Here is a 22,791-nt window from a genome sequence, read left to right as displayed (position 1 = left end):
TAATATTTTTAAGTTCTCATCATAGAGATCTTTAACGTCCTTGGTTAAGTTTATTCCAATGTATTTGATTGTTTTTGTGCTATTGTGAATGGGATTGATCTTAGAAGTTCATTCTCAGCCGTGGCAATGCCTGTGCATACAAAGGCTGTTGATTTTTGTGCATAGATTTTATATCTGGCTACCTTGCCAAACTCTTCTATGAGTTCCAATATCTCTTAGTAGAGTTCTTTGGATCCCCTAAGTGAAGAATCATATCATCTGCAGAGGGACAGTTTGAGTTCTTCCTTCCCAATTTGTATCCCTTTAATTTGTTTTTCTTGCCTAATAGCTCTGGCTAAACCTTCCAGAACTATATAGAATAGCAGTGGTGAGAGTGGGCATCCCTGTCTGGTACCAGATCTCAGTGGAAATGCTTTCAACTTTCCCCCATTCAATAGGATGCTGGCCGTGGGTTTTTCATAAATTGCTTTGATTTTATTGAAAAATATTCCTACCATACCCAATTTGCTTAGCATTTTCATTATGAACGGGTGTTGTATTTTATCAAATGCTTTCTCTGCATCTATTGAGATAATCATATGGTTTTTCTTTTGCAGTCTGTTAATATGGTGTATCACATTGTTTGATTCATGAACATTGAACCATCGTTGCATACCAGGGATAAATCCCACTTGGTCTGCGTGCATGATCTTTCTGATGTGTTGTTGCATTCTATTGGCCAGAATTTTATTGAGGATTGTTGCATCTATGTTCATCATGGATATTGGTCTGTAACTTTCTTTCAATGCTGCATCTTTCTCTGGCTTAGGGATTAAGGTTATGGTGGCTTCATAGAAAGAATATGGGAGGATTCCCTCTTTTTCGATTGTTCTGAATAGTTTTAGAAGAATTGGAGTTAGTTCTTCTTTAAATGTCTGGTAGAATTCAGCAGTGAATCCATCTGGTCCTGGGCTTTTCTTTGTTGGGAGGGCCTTTAATATTGTTTCAATTTCTGCCTCAGTTATGGGTCTCTTTAGGTTTTCTATGTCTTCCTGGTTTAATTTAGGTAGGTTGTATGTGTCCTGGAATCTATCCATTTGTGATAGATTTCCCTGTTTGCTGGCATACAAGTCCTTGTAGCAATTTCTGATGATTCTTTTTATTTCTGTGGTGTCTGTTGTTATGTTTCCTTTTTAATCTTTGATTTTATTGATTTGAGTCTTTTTTAGTTAGTTGGGCCAATAGGGTGTCAATTTTGTTTGTTTTTTCAAAAAACCAGCCCATTGTTTGGCTGATTTTTTGTAATGTTTTTTGGATTCAATCCCATTGATTTCTTCTCTGATTTTAATTATTTCTTTTCTCCTACTAGATTTGGGTCTGGTTTGTAGCAGTTTTTCTAGATCCTTGAGATTCATTGAAAGCTCATTTATTTGGTGCCTTTCCAATTTCTTGATGTAGGCACCTATTGCTATAAACTTTCCTCTTTACACTGCTTTTGCCTTATCCCATAAGTTTTGATATGTTGTGCTGTTATCCTCATTTACCTCCAGTATGTTTTTGATTTCTCTTTTGCTTTCTTCTATGACCCAGTGTTCATTCAGGAGCATGTTGTTCAATCTCCATGTGTTTGCATATGCTCTAGGGATTCCTGAGTTGCTAATTTCCACCTTCATTCCATTGTGGTCTGAGAAGCTGCATCGTATGATTCTAATTCTTTTAAATTTGCTGAGACTTGCTATATGGCCTAGTATGTGGTCAGTCCTAGAGACGGTTCCATGTAGTACTGAGACTATCAGTGCACGTCCTCACTATTCCACCATCTTGGCTCCGCCTTGGTGATTTCAAAATCATTGCTTGTTACTGCTCAAGCTGAACCTAATAGATACTAGTGAATATTTTTCAACAAAAAGACACACAAAATAATGGTATGTTGTTAGATTAAATTAATACTATATAAGATTGTGCATAAATAGTAAATTAATTTTCTCTACTTATTTTCTTTTCAAATAAAATAGGTAAAAAATTCAGTTTGTAGACACATTTTTCAATTTGGAATTATTTCTTAATGTTTTATTTGTTTATTTATTTATTTATTTATTTGAAAAGGAGGGAGATAAAGAGATAGCTTTCCTCCACCTGTTCTCTTCCAACTATATTTGCGAGGAAATGGAAAAGCTGGTAGCATATAAATCATAATTTATCATGTAGTGAAATTTATTGGACCCCAGTATAGCATTCACACGTTTATACACCAATTTTAGTTTATGATTGATGCTGTGCTAGATACACAACCTTTCTTAATTTAATTGAAGTATAATTTTTAAAATTGTTAATTGCTGATGTACTTGCATTTGTTAAAAGAGATATGCATCTTCCTCAGTCTTTGAGGGAAGTAAAAAGCCTGTTTTTCATTTACTCCTACGTAGATGCCTGGTTGAAGTGATTTTGCTTCAATGCCACTTTGAAAGCAATGAGGCATTACGATTCTCTGCCCATCGTATTAATAAACTTGCTAACAAAGCAGAAGAAATTCAAGGCCTTTTTTAGAACTTGAAAAATTTTACAACAGTATCTTCGGCAAGAGACCATAGAAATAGCAAACAAAGCAAAACCTACTTTTATGATGTGACAGGAAATTCAGTTTGCTTATAAAACATTTTAAAATGATCTAGCATTTTCTCATTCTCAAACAAAGGCTTAAATTATTTTATCCTATATTTTTCAATTGAGATAAAAATAATTAAAGTTAAAAGTCTTTAAAGGAAATGTCAACATTTTAATATTGAATAATATATAATTTGAAGTAAATATACATTTCTAGTGGATTTCCTGTTTGTCAAAATGAAAACTGATTTGGGCAGAAGTGATTATAACTGATATAAATATTAGTTGTATTTAAATATAATTTCTTACATTTACATGCCCATAGACCTTTGTAAAGCTTTATGAAAAGTATATAAATGTCACATTTGGGTTTACACTGCAAAGCTTCTATAATTATGTGCAACTATCAACCATACACTACATGCTGGAGATAGTGAATTCAATTATGTTGTCTCACTTGTAACTAAGATATTTACAAATAATGAATTGTATTGAACTTTCCACTTCCATAATTTTTACTACTTACTCACTAACAAAACTTTTATGTTGAGTTGACATGGGATTAAACCTCATTTACATCTCTAAGGTTGGATGTATTGGTACTAATCCTGTGGCTCTCTTTCCAGGCTGTCTATTAGAGTAACAAGAAGAGCTTTGTTTAATGTCCAGATTTGTATTATCGCTAATATAACTATACAAAGAGATAGTAACATACTTCCAGCAACTGATAGAGTATACATCTAGGAGATTACCAGCATCAGCATTCTGTTTAAAATCCAGAACAAGTCCAACCTGCAGCCTGCATTGAAAACCATTGATGGAAACTCTTCACTACACACCTATCAACCTTGCCATAGTGATTGTTTCAGTGCACAGCTTCCTAACCCAATGCGTGATATGCAGTGCATTATCCAGCAGGCACAATTTGAACTAGAAAAGAATTCATTGTGGAAATTTAAATATTAGCTGATAATCCTGTATTTCAAATTATCTTTCCTACTCTTGGTGTATAAAACTAATAGGTGAAACTGAGCTCTCAGAAGCTGAAGTCAGCAAAGGGAGAGAAATCCTAAGAGAATCACAGCAGTGTTTATTCCGTCTTGCTGATTCACACTTGCATTGTACAGAACCCTGAACTTTTTAATCTAAAGCAACAACAACAAAAAAAACTTTTATTTTTTTATTAAATTTGTGTTAATATTCTCTTGTCTCACACTTAAATTATCTGACCTATATATATATATATATATATATATATATATATATTTAGGTCTTTCACTTCTCCTTTACTATTGCTCTGAATTCTTTATCTTATGCATTATGCACATTCTTAATTACAAACTTTGTCTTATTTCTTCATGAGCACTTCCATATTTAATCTAGCTGGAAAAGGAAACTATGAAAACATGCCACGTAGCAACATTCTTTGTTAATCAGGCAATATCTTAAAAATGAAAGTGAAGAATCCTCCATAACTCAGATAAGAAATATGCCAACACAGACAATAGTGCATACTATTGCTCTTCTTGTTCATGAACATATTGGACATTTGATCTACCTCACCAAGAAGTGTAAATACAAGAAATTCAATCATGCCTTTACAAATGTTTTACTAAATTAAACTAATTGCAATATTTATGTAACTTTTTAAAATATTATAAACGAGAATATTTTATTAAGAGAAACAAGCTGAATAAAGAAAGACAAATAGGACATGCTCTTTCTCACATATAGAAATAAAAAGAAGTTGATCTGAACATGAAATGTTTATTACTGGAAGCTGGGGTGGGGTAGGGAGGCTTAGCTGGAGGTTGTATAACAGGTTAACTTGCAGGAGTAAGTCCCAGTGTTCCACAGCAGACTGGGGTGATTTTAGAGATTTTATAAACAAAAAAGAGAACAATTTGAAGGCTCTAATCATGAAATATAAAATAAGAAAAGAAAATGTTAATTATCCTGGAATAATCAGTATATATTGTTTAGATTTATTGAAGTGTCACACTGTAATGGAAAATATACAATTAAGACAATATATTAGGCCGGTGCCGCGGCTCACTAGGCTAATCCTCTGCCTTGCGGCGCCAGCACACCGTGTTCTAGTCCTGGTGGGGCCGCCGGATTCTGTCCCCGTTGCCCCTCTTCCAGGCCAGCTCTCTGCTGTGGCCAGGGAGTGCAGTGGAGGATGACCCAAGTCCTTGGGCCCTGCACCCACATGGGAGACCAGGATAAGTACCTGGCTCCTGCCATTGGATCATTGGTCGCAGCACGCCGGCCGTGGCGGCCATTGGAAGGTGAACCAACGGCAAAGGAAGACCTTTCTCTCTGTCTCTCTCTCTCACTGTCCACTCTGCCTGTCAAAAAAATTAAAAAAAAAGATAATATATTAAATAACTTAAGTATTAAATGCTCATAAAATATCACATATAAAATAACTACCAAGGAAATAGCCTTTCTATAAGGAAGTGTACTATAACAAGGGATAACATAAGTTTAAATAGATAAAGTTGACCATCATGTATGGCAGTTTTGAAAACTGTACATGTATGAGGACACATAATGGAATCTTGCTTCAAAAAAATATTACTATGACATATTTGGATGATTTAAACCGACATCAGGATATTATTTGAATCAAAATATACTGTCCACTTTTTATATACTATCAAAATCACCTCGGGAAAAAGTAAGTAAAAACTAAACTGAGTAAATATTTGCTAGAACTAGACCCAAATTTCACTATCACTAATTTAGATGTACTAATTGGATATAAAGAAATATTTTGGAGAAAATTTAAATGTGTAAAATATGCACAATACATTTTTACTTGTGAGAAAATGCAAATTTACCCATTGAGGTAAGTTTTCACCTATGGGAATTATAATACTTATAAATTAATAATATGCTAAACATTTCTGGAAATCTCTATATTGCTAATAAACTCAATAATCAAAATTGAGTATACTGAAACAATAGATAATAGGTACTAAATAATCTAAAATAGATTAAGTTGGCTATACCTAATCTGAAAATATACCATACAAAATGCTCCAAAATCAGACACTTAATAAGAAGCACTAACTTGAAATGATAAGTGGAAAGTTCCACAACATGAAATTATTTTAAGCACAAAGTTGTTAAAATATTTTATACAATTTCTTTCAGGTTATGTGTGTAAGTTGCATGTGCAATGTAGACTAAATTTATATTTGATCTTAGGTATCTTTTGCATGACAATATACATATGTAATATTCTAAACTCTGAAAATATCTGATATCTGAACTCTTCTGGTCCCAAGCATTTTAGATAAGGAATATTCAACCTGCGTATATCTTTGCCATTTTGCTTTATTCACTATAGTATGTTTGGTCATGGACACTCCCAACACATATACATACACACTCATGTGAATATTGGAGTTTTCTTTAAGTTTGTTACATATAATTGAATGCAATATATTGAATATTTTAGGATCTATATTTTTAGAACATCCACAATGTAACCTACTAATTTGTTTTCAAGGGTAATTTTCTAAAAGTAATTTTTTCCTGTGATTCAACATCCACTTCATCAGTGTATCGGTAGGTACCATAGTCACACTGTATTGATTACAACAACATCCTTTCATTATTTAATTTTCATCTCATATTCATCATTATCTTTTCTCAAAAGATAAATCATCTAATTTTTTAAGAAGCTAATTGGAAAATAACTCTGATATTTGCTCCTTCTTCTGAGGACTTTTTTCAACAATCCTATTCTTTCCATACAATGTTTACTTCCATAGTTTGGGGGTCCCTCACTTCATTTTTCTTATTCACCCTTAAAAAGGAAGGAAATCCTGCCATTTGCCACAACATGGATAAAAATTAAAAGTATTGTGCTAAATCAAGTGTAAAGGTACAAAATGACAACTGTTGCATGATCTCACGCCCATGTGTAGTATAAAGGATTTGAACTCACAGAAACAGAGAATGGAGTGATTTTTTTCAGGATTTGGCCTCTCAGGGAAGTGAGGGAGGTATTGGTCAAAGAGCATAAGGTTTCAGTTAAGGGAGTAGAATAAGTTCTAGAATTCTAATATCAGCATTGTGAATATACTTAGTAATACTTCAATCTATACTTGAAATGTATTAAGAGAATAAGTAATTATGTGAGATGGCAGGTGGGTTAACTAGTTTGATTGTGATAACCTTTTTCCAGAGTCTATGTATGTCAAAAATTACATGGCAGACATCAAATCTATAAAATCTTTAAAATTACACTTCAACAAATCTAAAGAAAAAGAATTCAAAGCTAAAAATTAGACTAAAATAAGGATTAAAAAATGTTTAGTCATTTGTGAAATTATATTCAAGGGGCCAGCATTGTGGTGTAGTGGGTTAAGCCACTGCCTGAGCACCTGCAATCCCATATATATGATGGTTTGAGGCCTAGCAGCAATTACTTCTGACCCAGCTTCCGACTAATGTACCTAGGAAAGCAGCAGAGGATGCCCAATTGCTTGGGCCCTGCAACCTTGTGGAAGACATGGCCTATACCAGCCGCAACAATTGCAGCCATTTGAGGAATGAACCAGTGGATGGAAGATTCTCTCTCTCTTTCTCTCTCTCACTCTCTCTTTGCAACTGTGCCTTTTCAAATAAATAAAATAAATTGTGAAAAAATTGTATGGTATAGCAGTCTGATGTTTTGTCAAGAAAAAAGTAAGTATATATTTTAGATAAATTTTCTTTTTTAAATTTTTTTATTTTTTTAACTTTTATTTAATGAATATAAATTTCCAAAGTACAGCTTATAAATTACAATGGCTTCCCCCCCATAACGTCCCTCCCACCCGCAACCCTCCCCTTTCCCTCCCCCTCTCCTCATTTTCATTTCTCTTTATATACAGAAGATCAGTTTAGCATACATTAAGTAAAGATTTCAACAGTTTGCTCCCACACAGAAATATAAAGTGAAAAATACTGTTTGAGTACTAGTTATAGCATTAAATCTCAATGTACAGCACACTAAGGACAAAGATCCTACATGAGGAGTAAATGCACAGTGACTCCTGTTGTTGACTTAACAAATTGACACTCTTGTTTATGGCCTCAATAATCACCCTAGGCTCTTGTCATGAGCTGCCAAGGCTATGGAAGCCCCCTGAGTTCACCGACTCTGATCATATTTAGACAAGGCCATGGTCAAAGTGGAAGTTCTCTCCTCCCTTCAGAGAAAGTTACCTCCTTCTTTGATGACCGTTTTAGATAAAATTTTCAATACATGTGTACTGAATAATTATTTGAGTTTTGTATGTATTTGATATAAAATATTTTTGTATTTGTATTGATAATTGGTTAGCATTTCTAAATGTAATCTTGCAGTGTCAAAACACTGAAGTTTTGGTGTTGTAATGCACAATAGGGTAACTGTAGATAATATGTTTTCTCCAAAAAACAAACCTAAAGGAATGGATTTTGAATGCTTTTATGAAGAAATAAATGTTAAATATTTGAGAAGGGAAATATGCTTATCCTAATCATACATTACACAACATGTAATAGATTAAAACACTTCATGGAATCCCATAAATATGGGAATTTTATGTAGCATTTAAAAATAGTGAAAATTGTTAAGATTAAACACATAAATGCAAAAGGTATAATAAAGTTATCTTTTGTCTTAAAACCATGTATTCATAGCCTGAATTAGAGAATAAATTTGCTTTCCAGGTTTACACGTTTCCATTACCCATGCTTCACACACTGTTTTTGTTAAATGTAATTAATTAATAACACAACCATGAAAATCAATTTTATTCATTATGTAGAAATAATGTTCATGAAAAGTAGAAAATTTTACCATTTTCTAGGCATATAAATAGCATTTTCTTAATATTTTACTTTAATAAGTGTATTATGGCTACAAAAGGAAATAGAATAAAATATCTTGAGATAAAACGTCAACACTTTAGTAACACTTACCATGCTAATTCATCATGAATGCAAACATATTGACCAGAGCTTAACATGTATCACTTTATCTATTTTTAGTCAACATGATGATATTTAACTCTAGTGAAGATATTACTAGCCTAAATCATAGATATACTACTTGAATGTAAAACAATACAGATTTAAAATTGATAATGATTTTACATATAAATCAAAATATATAATGTCTATAGACAATTCCATCTGAGGTTACATAAGGAGCTAGTCTTGCTGATGTTTCTGCTTTGGATCATGGATACTAATTTGTGCTATGACCTCCAGAAGCACATGGTAATCAATGTGTATTGTTTTAAAACTTGTAAGTTGTTACTCCTGCAATAGAAATTTAATGTATCTGAGAATTGGACACTACACCATTCTCAGGGCCACAGGGCATTGTGAAGTTGAGGATTCTCTGTGAATATATATCAAAGGATGTCAAGTATATCTAATTATAGTCCATTATAGATTCTTTGGTTCCTTTTGCTGCTATTCCTCCAGTGTAGATGGTGCTATTTCTTTGCTATTTATTAGCTGAAGTAGAACAACTATAAGGCATTTCCTCAGAGTTTTTGTTACTAACACTGGACTGGATACAAAAACAGTTTGTTAGAGCTTGGATCTTTGCAAATACTGTCTTTGGGTGTTTCATTGATTCCTTGACTCTTTTCATCAAAAACGTATTTTTCTCCACTTCCCCTTCTGAGATATATAGTCTAAATCTTAGAATTCATGGATTGGAAGAAGCCTGGTGTAATCTCTTGTTGAACTGAGAAAAAATATCAAACCAAAAAAATATCCTTTGGTCTAGACTAGTAAGAACAATTAGACATTCATTAGCCATGGAATACTGAATTCGTTAAACTCACAAAAGACATCATATTGAATGGAGAAAAGCTGTAACATTTCCACTAAGATATGGAACCAGATAAACATACTCACACTCATAACTGTTATTTAATATAGTTCTGAAAGTTTTGGCCAGAGACATTAGGCAAGAAAAGGAAATAAAAGGAATACAAATTGGAAAGGAGGAAGTAAATTATCCCTGTTTGCAGATGACACGATCTTCATATAGGGAAACCAAGACTCTACTAAGATATAATGCACCTAGAATTTGGCAATGGTACAGGATAAGAATCAACAGATAAAAAACAATATCATCTATATATACCTGCAATGTTATGTCTGAGAAAGAAATTATAAGGTTAGGTTTATTCATAACAGCTATTTTTAAAAATACCTTGGAATGAATTTTAACAAAATTGTGAAGATCGCAACAATGATAATTACTAAACATTAATGAAAGAAAAAATGACATAAAAAATGAAAACTGTTCTGTGTTCATGCACTGGAATACTTAATACCATCCAAATGTCCATACTACACAAACCAATTTCCAGATTCAATGTGATCCTAATCAAGATACCAATCACAGAGCAAGTGACAACCATACTAAGGGCACTAAAATATTATTCCTTCCTCTTCTGCTAAGGCATGTGCTATAATTTCATAACATGATTTAGTTTATATTAATTATTTTTTAAAGATTTATTTATTTCCTTGGAAGTAAGAGTTACAGAGATACAGAGGCAGAGAGAGAGAGAGAGAAAGAGAGATAGAAAGTCTTCCATCTGCTGATTCACTCCCCAATTGGCTGCAATGGCTGAAGCTAAGCCAATATGAAGCCAGGAGCCAGGAGCTTCTTCTGGGTCTCCCATGCTGTTCAGGGGCTCAAGGACTTAGAGAATATTCCGCTGCCTTCTCAGGCCATAGCAGAGAGCTGGATCAGAAGTGGAGTAGCCAAGATTCGAACCAGCGCCCATATAGGATGCCTGTACTGCGGGCAGTGGCACCACGCTCTAAGCCACAGTGCCAACCCCTGTTTTTATTATTAGCCTGAGAATTCATGCATTTCTTGTCCACTGCATTTATTGTCAAGTGAAAATTTGACTTTGCCTGAATACTCTCTATTTTTTTAGTTGACTTACAAAATGGATTGAAATGAACATGTTTCCAGACTTTCTGGAACATTTCAGAAAAAATAATTCTGAATTTGAATCAAGGGACAGATGCCATTACATCCTGAATTCTTCACTCTTCTTATTTATACGTTGAAACTTCATGGCCTGGATATGTCTGATCTCCGTAAGATTGAGAATATTCTTATATAGGTAATTATCACAGCACTGTAGCTAGCATTTGCAGTGCTGGCCTGGAGCTGGATATTGAGTAGTTAAAAGTTAATCTGGCAGTCACCCATGAATACTATATTTGGAAATTTGTCAATCATGAAATTAAAGACACTACAATCACGACATTACAATATTTAAGACATGGATTTACTGCACTATAGTTACTCTCCAACTGGTAAAACGATGTCAGCACTATCTTCAAATAGCAATTTGAAAATGTCTTTTGCATAAATCAAAATAAAATATCAACATCTGTGAACATTTATGTTTATATAAATTTAATCAAAGCAACATTAGCAATTAACAATTTTATTGTTAATTCTTCATTCTGGTATCTGATCACATTTATTTCAATTTTGTGTTTCATGGATATTTTTAACTCTTTAAGTGATATTGCAGCTCATGAATTTAAAAGAAACAAATTGTGCTACTGAGCCGCGGAAGCCGAGCCGCGGAAGCCGAGCCGCGGGACTGAGCTACGCAAGCTGCAGGGTCTGCGCGCAAGTGCTCAAAGGGGAGTGCAACAGCGGGGAGACTTGGGACGTCCAGGGCTCCGAGTCCACACATCGGCGCTGGAAGGGGAGCAGACCTGCATGGAGAGCGTGGGAGCCCACAGTTCGGGACAACAGCGGCAGACTCAACACACCAGCGCTGGAACGCGAGGTGAGCCGAACTTCAATAACCCGAGACACTGGCAGGCAAGCGGAGAGAGGAGACTAGAGGGACCGACCCCCGGGGGGGGGGACTTCACCAAGCTAACTGGAAGAGAGAGAGAGGGGAAAAAAAAAAGGTGACTGGTACGGACACGGGTTTCTCTCTCTCCGCTCACCTCTCAAGGGCGAGCAAGACAAAGAGCAGGCGCCATCTTGGACATACGTCATAAGCAGAGCGACCTCAGGTCTGCACCGGCCCTGAGCCTAGCAGAAAAACCTGACTCTGGGCAGGGCGAATTAACAGGAGATTAGGAGCTAGTAAATTTGTGGTGCTACTGAACTGAGACTGTGAAAAAAGAGACGGTGGGGGAGAGAACTCACGGAATTCACGTGAGCACTCTCCAGAGACGCTACAATTCCGTAACTTTGGCAACCCAGTGGGAGACTGAAGGAGAATTTGAGCCCACTCCGAGGGCCGAACAGATTCCCTGTGTGGTCCTTGGGAAAGAGCTTCCGATCTCTGGCTCCTGTGGGTATATCATTTGCCTGCTAACTACCTCCAACTTCGTTCAGCTGTGCAGAATAACTTCCCTTTTGAATCAAAAAAAAAAAAAAAGAGAGAGAGAGAGAGAGAGAGAGGTTTACCACGCCCAACCTGGGAGTGTCACCTTTGGCAAACCAAACAGAGCTCTCAGGCCACACCCATCTCAAGCCCTAAGGCTCCATCAAAAACAGATAGTCCACTTAATCTAGAGTCATAGTATAACAAGAAAAAGCACCACAGTGAAGAAACCAAATATCTCCAATATGACAAATAACAAACGCAAAAACCAAGGTAATAAAAACAAGGAAGTCACCATGAAGCCCTCAAATGAAAAAGACACCCCAATTCAAGATTATGAGGATGATGACATAGAAGAAATGCAAGAAGCAGATCTCAAAAAATTGATAAGAACATTAAGAAGTTCTCAAAAACAAATTCTTGAACTACAGAAATCCTTAATGGACAAGATAGAAAATCTCTCTCGTGAAAATGAAATATTAAGGAGGAATCAAAATGAAACGAAACAACTAGTACAACAGGAAACTGGGATAGTGACTGAAGTGAAGAATTCAATAGATCAAATGAAAAACACAATAGAGAGCCTTACAAACAGAATGGGAGAAGCAGAAGAGAGAATATCAGACTTAGAAGACAGAGAACAGGAAAGGATACAGTCAGACCAAAGAAAAGACGAGGAAATTAGAAATCTAAAACATAGATAAGTTACCACTTATCATTAGTCACATTGAACGTGAATGGCCTGAACTGTCCAGTTAAAAGACACCGTTTGGCTGACTGGGTTAAGGAACAAAACCCATCTATTTGCTGCTTACAAGAAACACATCTTTCCAACAAAGATCCATACAGGAATCTTCAGGATACTATTAAAAAACCCAACATTCGGGTTCTAGGAGTTCCTGAAGGCATGGAGAGGGAGAAAGGATTAGAAGGCCTTTTTAGTGAGATATTAGCAGAAAATTTCCCAGGTTTGGAGAAGGACAGAGAAATCCTAGTACAGGAAGCTCACAGAACCCCTAATAAACACGACCAAAAGAGATCCTCACCACGACACGTTGTAATTAAACTCTCCACAGTGAAACATAAAGAAAAGATCCTAAAATGTGCAAGAGAGAAATGTCAGATTACTCTCAGAGGATCTCCAATCAGACTCACAGCTGACTTCTCATCAGAAACTCTACAAGCTAGGAGGGAATGGCGAGATATAGCCCAGGTACTAAGAGAGAACAACTGCCAGCCCAGAATATTATATCCTGCAAAGCTATCATTTGTGAATGAAGGTGAAATAAAGACTTTTCATAACAAACAGAAATTGAAAGAATTTGTTGCCACTCGTCGAGCCCTGCAAAAGATGCTTAAAGATGTGTTACACACAGAAACAAAGAAACACGGTCATCAATATGAAAGAAGGTAAAGGAAGGAAACCTCACAGCAAAAGATCACAGGGAATTCAAAGCATATATTAGAACTTATCTTTGGCAAATGGCAGGGCAAAGTTACCACTTATCATTAGTCACATTGAACGTGAATGGCCTGAACTGTCCAGTTAAAAGACACAGATTGGCTGATGGGGTTAAGGAACAAAACCCATCTATTTGCTGCTTACAAGAAACACATCTTTCCAACAAAGATCCATACAGACTGAAAGTAAAAGGCTGGAAAAAGATATACCATGCCAACAGAAATGAAAAAAGAGCAGGCGTAGCCATCTTAATATCAGACACCATAAACTTTACTACAAAAACCGTTAAGAGAGACAAAGAGGGACACTACATAATGATTAAGGGATCAATTCAACAGGAAGATATAACAATTATCAATGTATATGCACCTAACTACAGGGCACCGGTTTATCTAAAAGATTTGTTAACGGACTTAAAGGGAGACTTAGACCCCAATACAATAGTACTGGGGGACTTCAATACTCCACTCTCAGAAATAGACAGATCAATAGGACAGAAGATCAACAAGGATACAGTAGATTTAAACGACACTATAGCCCAAATGGATCTAACAGATATATACAGAACTTTCAATCCTACAGCTAAAGATTTTACATTCTTCTCAGCAGTACATGGAACCTTCTCTAGGATTGACCACATACTAGGCCATAAAGCAAGTCTCAGCAAATTCAAAAGAATTAGAATCATACCATGCAGCTTCTCAGACCATAAAGGAATGAAGTTGGAAATTAGCAACTCAGGAATCCCTAGAGCATATGCAAACACATGGAGATTGAACAACATGCTCCTGAATGAACAATGGGTCATAGAAGAAATCAAAAGAGAAATCAAAAACTTTCTGGAAGTAAATGAGGATAACAGCACAACATACCAAAACTTATGGGACGCAGCAAAAGCAGTGTTAAGAGGAAAGTTTATATCAATAGGTGCCTACATCAAGAAATTGGAAAGGCACCAAATAGATGAGCTATCTATTCACCTCAAGGATCTAGAAAATCTACAGCAAACCAGACCAAAATCTAGTAGGAGAAGAGAAATAATTAAAATCAGAGAAGAAATCAACAGGATTGAATCAAGAAAAACATTCCAAAAAATCAGCCAAACGAGGAGCTGGTTTTTTGAAAAAATAAACAAAATTGACACCCCATTGGCCCAACTAACTAAAAAAAAGAAGAGAAAAGACCCAAATCAATAAAATCAGAGATGAAAAAGGAAATGTAACAACAGACACCACAGAAATAAAAAGAATCATCAGAAATTACTACAAGGACTTGTATGCCAGCAAACAGGGAAACCTATCAGAAATGGATAGATTCCTGGACACATGCAACCTACCTAAATTGAACCAGGAAGACATCGAAAACCTAAACAGACCCATAACTGAGACAGAAATTGAAACAGTAATAAAGGCCCTCCCAACAAAGAAAAGCCCAGGACTATATGGATTCACTGCTGAATTCTACCAGACATTTAAAGAAGAACTAACTCCAATTCTTCTCAAACTATTCAGAACAATCGAAGAAGAGGGAATCCTCCCAAATTCTTTCTATGAAGCCAGCATCACCTTAATCCCTAAGCCAGAAAAAGATGCAGCACTGAAAGAGAATTACAGACCAATATCCCTGATGAACATAGATGCAAAAATCCTCAATAAAATTCTCGCCAATAGAATGCAACAACACATCAGAAAGATCATCCACCCAGATCAAGTGGGATTTATCCCTGGTATGCAGGGATGGTTTAATGTGCGCAAGACAATCAATGTGATACACCACATTAACAGACTGCAGAAGAAAAACCATATGATTATCTCAATAGATGCCGAGAAAGCATTTGATAAAATACAACACCCGTTCATGATGAAAACTCTAAGCAAACTGGGTTTGGAAGGAACATTCCTCAATATAATCAAAGCAATCTATGAAAAACCCACAGCCAACATCCTATTGAATGGGGAAAAGTTGGAAGCATTTCCACTGAGATCTGGTACCAGACAGGGATGTCCACTCTCACCACTGCTATTCAATATAGTTCTGGAGGTTCTAGCCAGAGCATTAGGCAAGAAAAAGAAATTAAAGGGATACAAATTGGGAAGGAAGAACTCAAACTATCCCTCTTTGCAGATGACATGATTCTTTATTGAGGGGACCCAAAGAACTCTACTAAGAGACTATTGGAACTCATAGAAGAGTTTGGCAAAGTAGCAGGGTATAAAATCAATGCACAAAAATCAACAGCCTTCGTATACACAGACAATGCCATGGCTGAGGAAGAACTTCTAAGATCAATCCCATTCACAATAGCTACAAAAACAATCAAATACCTTGGAATAAACTTAACCAAGGACGTTAAAGATCTCTACGATGAAAATTAAAAAACCTTAAAGAAAGAAATAGAAGAGGATACCAAGAAATGGAAAAATCTTCCATGCTCATGGATTGGAAGAATCAATATCATCAAAATGTCCATTCTCCCAAAAGCAATTTATAAATTCAATGCAATACCAATCAAGATACCGAAGACCTTCTTCTCAGATCTGGAAAAATTGGTGTTGAAATTTATATGGAGGCACAAGAGACCTCGAATAGCTAAAGCAATCTTGTACAACAAAAACAAAGCCGGAGGCATCACAATACCAGATTTCAGGACATACTACAGGGCAGTTGTAATCAAAACAGCATGGTACTGGTACAGAAACAGATGGATAGACCAATGGAACAGAATTGAAATACCAGAAATCAACCCAAACATCTACAGCCAACTTATATTCGATCAAGGATCTAAAACTAATTCCTGGAGCAAGGACAGTCTATTCAATAAATGGTGTTGGGAAAATTGGATTTCCACGTGCAGAATCATGAAGCAAGACCCCTACCTTACACCTTACACAAAAATCCACTCAACATGGATTAAAGACCTAAATCTACGACCTGACACCATCAAGTTACTAGAGAACATTGGAGAAACCCTTCAAGATATTGGCACAGGCAAAGAGTTTCTGGAAAAGACCCGGGAGGCACAGGCAGTCAAAGCCAAAATCAACTATTGGGATTGCATCAAATTGAGAAGTTTCTGTACTGCAAAAGAAACAGTCAGGAGAGTGAAGAGACAACCGACAGAATGGGAAAAAATATTTGCAAACTATGCAACAGATAAAGGGTTAATAACCAGAATCTACAAGGAGATCAAGAAACTCCACAAAAACAAAACCAACAACCCAATTAGGAGATGGGCCAAGGACCTCAATAGACATTTTTCAAAAGAGGAAATCCAAATGGCCAACAGGCACATGAAAAAATGTTCAAGGTCATTAGCAATCAGGGAAATGCAAATCAAAACCACATTGAGATTCCACCTCACCCCGGTTAGAATGGCTCACATTCAGAAATCCACCAACAACAGATGCTGGCGAGGATGTGGGGAAAAAGGGACACTAACCCACTGTTGGTGGCAATGCAAACTGGTCAAGCCACTATGGAAGTCAGTCTGGAGATCCCTCAAAACCTGAAGATAACCCTACCGTTCGACCCAGCCATCCCACTCCTTGGAATTTACCCAAAGGAATTTAAATTGGCAAACAAAAAAGCGTTCTGCACCCTAATGTTTATTGCAGCTCAATTCACAATAGCTAAGACCTGGAACCAACCTAAATGCCCATCAACGGTAGACTGGATAAAGAAATTATGGGATATGTACTCTTTAGAATACTATACCGCAGTAAGAAACAACGAAATCCAGTCATTTGCAACAAGATGGAGGAATCTGGAACACATCATGCTGAGTGAAATAAGCCAGTCCCAAAGGGACAAATACCATATGTTCTCCCTGATCGGTGACAACTGACTGAACACCAAAAAGGAAACCTGTTGAAGTGGAATGGACACTATGGGAAACAGTGACTTGATCAGCATAGCCCTGACTGTTAATGAACAACTTAATACATTATCCCTCTTAGTAGTTTTTTTGTCTGTCCTACTTAATATGACTGGTTTAATTCTATAATTAATACACAGTTATTCTTAAGTGTTGAAATTTAACTGAAATGTGATCCCTGTTAAACATAAGAGTGGGAATAAGAGAGGGAAGAGATGTATAATTTGGGACATGCTCAAGCTGACTTGCCCCAAATGGTAGAGTTAGAAACATACCAGGGTACTCCAATTTAATCCCATCAAGGTGGCATGTACCAATGCCATCTCACTAGTCCAAGTGATCAATTTCAGTTCACAATTGATCATAATGAAAGGACTAAGAGTCAAAGGGAGCACATAAGCAAGTCTAGTACCTGCTAACACTAACCGACAGAATAAATAAAGGGGAGGGTGATCCAACATGGGAAGTGAGATACTCAGCAGACTCATAGAATGGCAGATGTCCTAAATAGCACTCTGGCCTCAGAATCAGCCCTAAAAGCATTCGGATCTGGCTGAAAAGCCCATGAGAGTATTTCAGGCATGGAAAGCCAAGACACTCTGGCAAAAGATCTCTGTGAGTGAGATCCCAGTGGAAAGAACAGGTCTTCAAAGAAGGAGGTACCTTTCTCTGAAGGGAGGAGAGAGACTCCACTTTGACTATGACCTTGTCTAAACAAGATAAGAGTCGGAGAACTCAGAGGGCTTCCATAGCCTTGGAAACTCATGACTGGAGCATAGGGAGATTACTGATGCCATAAACAGGAGTGTCAATTGGTAAAGTCAACAACAGGAGTCACTGTGCACTTACTCCTCATGTAGGATCTCTGTCCTTAATGTGCTGTGCATTGAGATTTAATGCTATAACGAGTACTCAAACAATATATTTCACTTTGTGTTTCTATGGGGGTGCAAACTGTTGAAATCCTTACTTAATGCATACTAAACTGATCCTCTGTAAAAAAAAAAAAAAAAAAAAAAAAGAAAAGAAACTATCAACTCCCAACTTGACTCTCACTGGGATTAAACATGACAATAGGTCTGATCTGATTTCATCATCATTTAAAAAAAATCATCTATTATTTTTCACTTTATGTTTCTGTGTGGGAGCAAACTGTTGAAATCCATACTTAATGTATACTAAGCTGATCTTCTGTATATTAAGATAATCGAAAATGAATCTTGATGTGAATGGAAGGGGAGAGGGAGTGGGAAAGGGGAGGGTTGTGGGTGGGAAGGACGGTATGGGGGGGAAGCCATTGTAATCCATTATTCGTACTTTGGAAACTTATATTCATTAAATAAAAAAAAAGTAAAAAAAAAGAAATTAAAAAAAAAAGAAACAAATTGTGCTGAAAAGAGAACACTACTTGATAAAACTTTCTTAAGCTAAGGACAGATATTTGGACATAAATGCATATTTCTTCAATGGAAATTAATAATGTTTTATTTTGGTTTGTCTTTCTGAAGTCAATGTTTTTAATATATTTGGAGATATCAAAACATGATTTAAGAATTGCCACCATGTAATTAAATAAAAGTTTAATATTTATAGAATACATTCATCTTTCATGGTGACATGAAATTTGTCAACAATTGAGGGAAAAACAAACAATACTTAAATATTTAAATAAGATAGTAAGATAACATATTAATAAGTTATGTTACTTTCCCATGTGAATGTATTTGGGGCTTCAACAAATGCATTTCACTATTTCACTAATTTTTTCTTTTCATATATTGAAAATATGAATAAAAAATTAGTTCTTTTAAAGTGTTAAGATTCCTGATAGAATGACTTGGTCATTTCATTTATCTATTGGTATGCACATGTATATGTATATTAGCACTATCATTACTGTCATCTATCTCCATTATTACTTAACATTACCTAAGTAAGATGAATGTATTAAGAGAATAAAAATAGCATGAGGTCATGCCAATATAGAAAAGTATACATAATTGCATATATGTACAATTTATAAGTAGATCATTATTTCTTATGCCCAGAAAAAAATATAAAGAGGAATGTAACACAAATCTGCAAGTTACAAGGCAAGTTAACTATCAGAAATCTATTAAAATTATAAAGCAAGCCTGTGCTAGTGAGACATTGTAAAAATAACCATGAGTGTTCACATCCCTGCTTGCTTACTCTCCACAGACTGACTTGGAGTTCCCTTGCATGAACAGGCAGTTCTTATTTTCTTATTCATTGACTCAGGGCTCAGCCAGATGACTAGATTGACAAATGAGAATTACTCATTGCAGTAGCTCTGTCTTGTTGCTTTGAGCTATTAAGCTGGATGGTATTAGATACTGGAGAAAATTAGCCCCAGTGACCAACATGATACCTCCCACCAAACGTAGAATTAAATTCTGGAATATTTCTTTTTTGCTTTTGCTAATAAAAGTTTTTGATAAAATATACACAAATAATTTGGATATACTTGAATAGCTCCTAACTTTGGGCAGTATAAAATTGCCTTTGAAGCCAATAATACTTCCTCTTTTTGACAATACACCCTCCATGCTGCTAGATCATACTCCTCACAGCAGCTTTTTTTTTTTTTTTGTTAATTTAACAATTTTTTTTAACTTTTTTTAATGCATATAAATTTCCAAAGTACGACTTATGGATTACAATGGCTTCCCCCCCATACCGTCCTTCCCACCCACAACCCTCCCCTTTCCCACTCCCTCTCCCCTTCCATTCACATCAAGATTCATTTTCGATTATCTTAATATACAGAAGATCAGCTTAGTATACATTAAGTATGGATTTCAACAGTTTGCTCCCACACAGAAACATAAAGTGAAAAATAATAGATGATTTTTTTTAAATGATGATGAAATCAGATCAGACCTATTGTCATGTTTAATCCCAGTGAGAGTCAAGTTGGGAGTTGATAGTTTCTTTTCTTTTCTTTTCTTTCTTTTTTTTTTTTTTTTTTACAGAGGATCAGTTTAGTATGCATTAAGTAAGGATTTCAACAGTTTGCACCCCCATAGAAACACAAAGTGAAATATATTGTTTGAGTACTCGTTATAGCATTAAATCTCAATGCACAGCACATTAAGGACAGAGATCCTACATGAGGAGTAAGTGCACAGTGACTCCTGTTGTTGACTTTACCAATTGACACTCCTGTTTATGGCATCAGTAATCTCCCTATGCTCCAGTCATGAGTTTCCAAGGCTATGGAAGCCCTCTGAGTTCTCTGACTCTTATCTTGTTTAGACAAGGTCATAGAGTCAAAGTGGAGGTTCTCTCCTCCCTTCAGAGAAAGGTACCTCCCTCTTTGATGACCTGTTCTTTCCACTGGGATCTCACTCACAGAGATCTTTTGCCAGAGTGTCTTGGCTTTCCATGCCTGAAAATACTCTCATGAGCTTTTCAGCCAGCTCCGAATGCCTTTAGGGCTGATTCTGAGGCCAGAGTGCTATTTAGGACATCTGCCATTCTATGAGTCTGCTGAGTATCTCACTTCCCATGTTGGATCACTCTCCCCTTTATTTACTCCATCAGTTAGCGTTAGCAGGTACTAGACTTGTCTATGTGCTCCCTTTGACTCCCAGTCCCCTCACCATGACCAACTGTGAACTGAAACTGATCACCTGGAACAGTGAGATGGCATTGGTACATGCCACCTCGATGGGATTGAATTGGAATCCCCTGGTATGCTTCCAACTCCACCACTTGGGGCAAGTCAGCCTGAGCATGTCCCAAATTATACATCTCTTCCCTCTCCCATTCCCACCACCATGTTCAACAGGGATCACATTTCAGTTAATTTTCAACACTTAAGAATAACTGTGCATCAATTACAGATCTAAACCAGTCTACTCCTCACAGCAGCTTTACATGTCAGCATGGACCCCAAGTGATTGGTGTGAAGCTGAGAGCCCAGATTTTCAGTTTTTGTTCTTATTAAAAGATCATCCCTGTTAACACCAACTGCATTTACCAAGAAATGTATTTGATGTAAGTGTTTCTCCATCTTTTCAAATGAGATCAATGAACATTGTGTTCTTTAGCAAAATCACAGCTAAATGCCAAATGTTCTTCATCAGGCTCGCCGGTCCCGGCTTTGGCTACTTCCAGATTTCTGTCGATGACAGCCAGTTGGAAGTCCTTCTGGGCCATTAATACCCCTCGCAACAGCTCCTCCAGTCACCGAGACTCCAGCAATCTAAGAGTCTGTGGGCAGGGGCCATTTTTTAAATTAAATTCTTATGTACTCAATAAATAAATGTCAGTGAGTGTTAGTAACACATTTGTTCCCACCTCAGCTTTTTTCCATTTTTTAAGCCTCCGTATCTATCCATTTTTTGGGCACACTTAGATTAGTTTCCATTTTTTCTCTTAGATCACTATAAAAGAAAACAAAAAATGTTTTATGGCCTCTATGATTCATATTTAATAGTGTGAGTTATTCTAAGAGAAATCACTTATTGTACAACTCTACAATCTTTAAATTTTTCAGCTGTCTCTATCCTTAAGCATAAAACTGGCCAACAACTTTAAACTGGCTGTGGATTTGTCATCCCCTGGTAGCCTCTATTCATTTCAAATAAGAGAATTGTCTCTTTGGTCTGAATTGTGTTTCTTCTGCCACTGAGATGACATTTTCCCACATACTGGATAGATTGCTCAAGTTGTATAAAGAAGCAATTCATCTGTGACAAGCCAAGATCCTTAATAGAGTTAAGACTCACACTACCTGTATCCAATCCAATAAGAAAGCTTAGGTTTATCCTTTATGGATGAGAACAAAGAAAGCAACTGACCCATGGAATGAGAAACATAGTGAATTACTTCTGGATGCGAAAGGATAAAGTTGTTGACTGAGTATAACACAACTTTGAAGCACATAATAATATGGTACAGGGAGGGGATGGAACATCTCAAATGTACAATTTTATTTGGAAAATATAGTATAATTTTATATGGTCAGTATAATCAAAATAGAAATGAAGGTTACTAAGCTTCTTGTAAAATAATTTCTCTTTCATATATTTATTTCATTTTTTCGTATGGTCATGCATTTAACCATCTGTCCATTTGGACAAGAGTGAAAAAATATGTATGTGCATAGCACTATGAATATGAATATCATCCCTGAGGGTATTAAATATGAGAATATTTGCATTTAACTACCTGACTGAAAAAAGTGATATAGTTAATGTGCTAGCATATCTGATAATTTCAAAGTAGCCAGGAATACTTCCAATAGTTTTCTTATAAAGTTTATTTAATGTGGCAGATACCATGTTTCTCATATTTTACAATTGAAGAAGCAGTAATAGATAGTTTGAACAAATTTATTCAAGTCACTAAACCAGCAATATGTGGAGAGAATTTTTAAACTATGGGAGCCTGAATTCTTAGCACACAAATTTAACTCTGATGTATCACACTGACTATTGGACAAGTTTCTTTGCTTG

General features: G+C 36.0%; 1 pseudogene; it reads right to left on the bottom strand.

Annotated features, from left to right (window-relative positions):
• The window catches only part of LOC127489576 (ubiquitin-conjugating enzyme E2 variant 2 pseudogene), a 167,536-nt pseudogene extending 146,046 nt beyond the window's left edge, over nucleotides 1-21,490 (bottom strand).
• Between the last annotated feature and the right edge of the window lie 1,301 nt (nucleotides 21,491-22,791).

Source organism: Oryctolagus cuniculus, chromosome 14 (assembly GCF_051225735.1).
Source record: "Oryctolagus cuniculus isolate XC-2025 breed Fujian yellow rabbit chromosome 14, ASM5122573v1, whole genome shotgun sequence".
Taxonomy (NCBI): domain Eukaryota; kingdom Metazoa; phylum Chordata; class Mammalia; order Lagomorpha; family Leporidae; genus Oryctolagus; species Oryctolagus cuniculus.
This window is presented reverse-complemented; position numbering and strand designations above follow the sequence as displayed.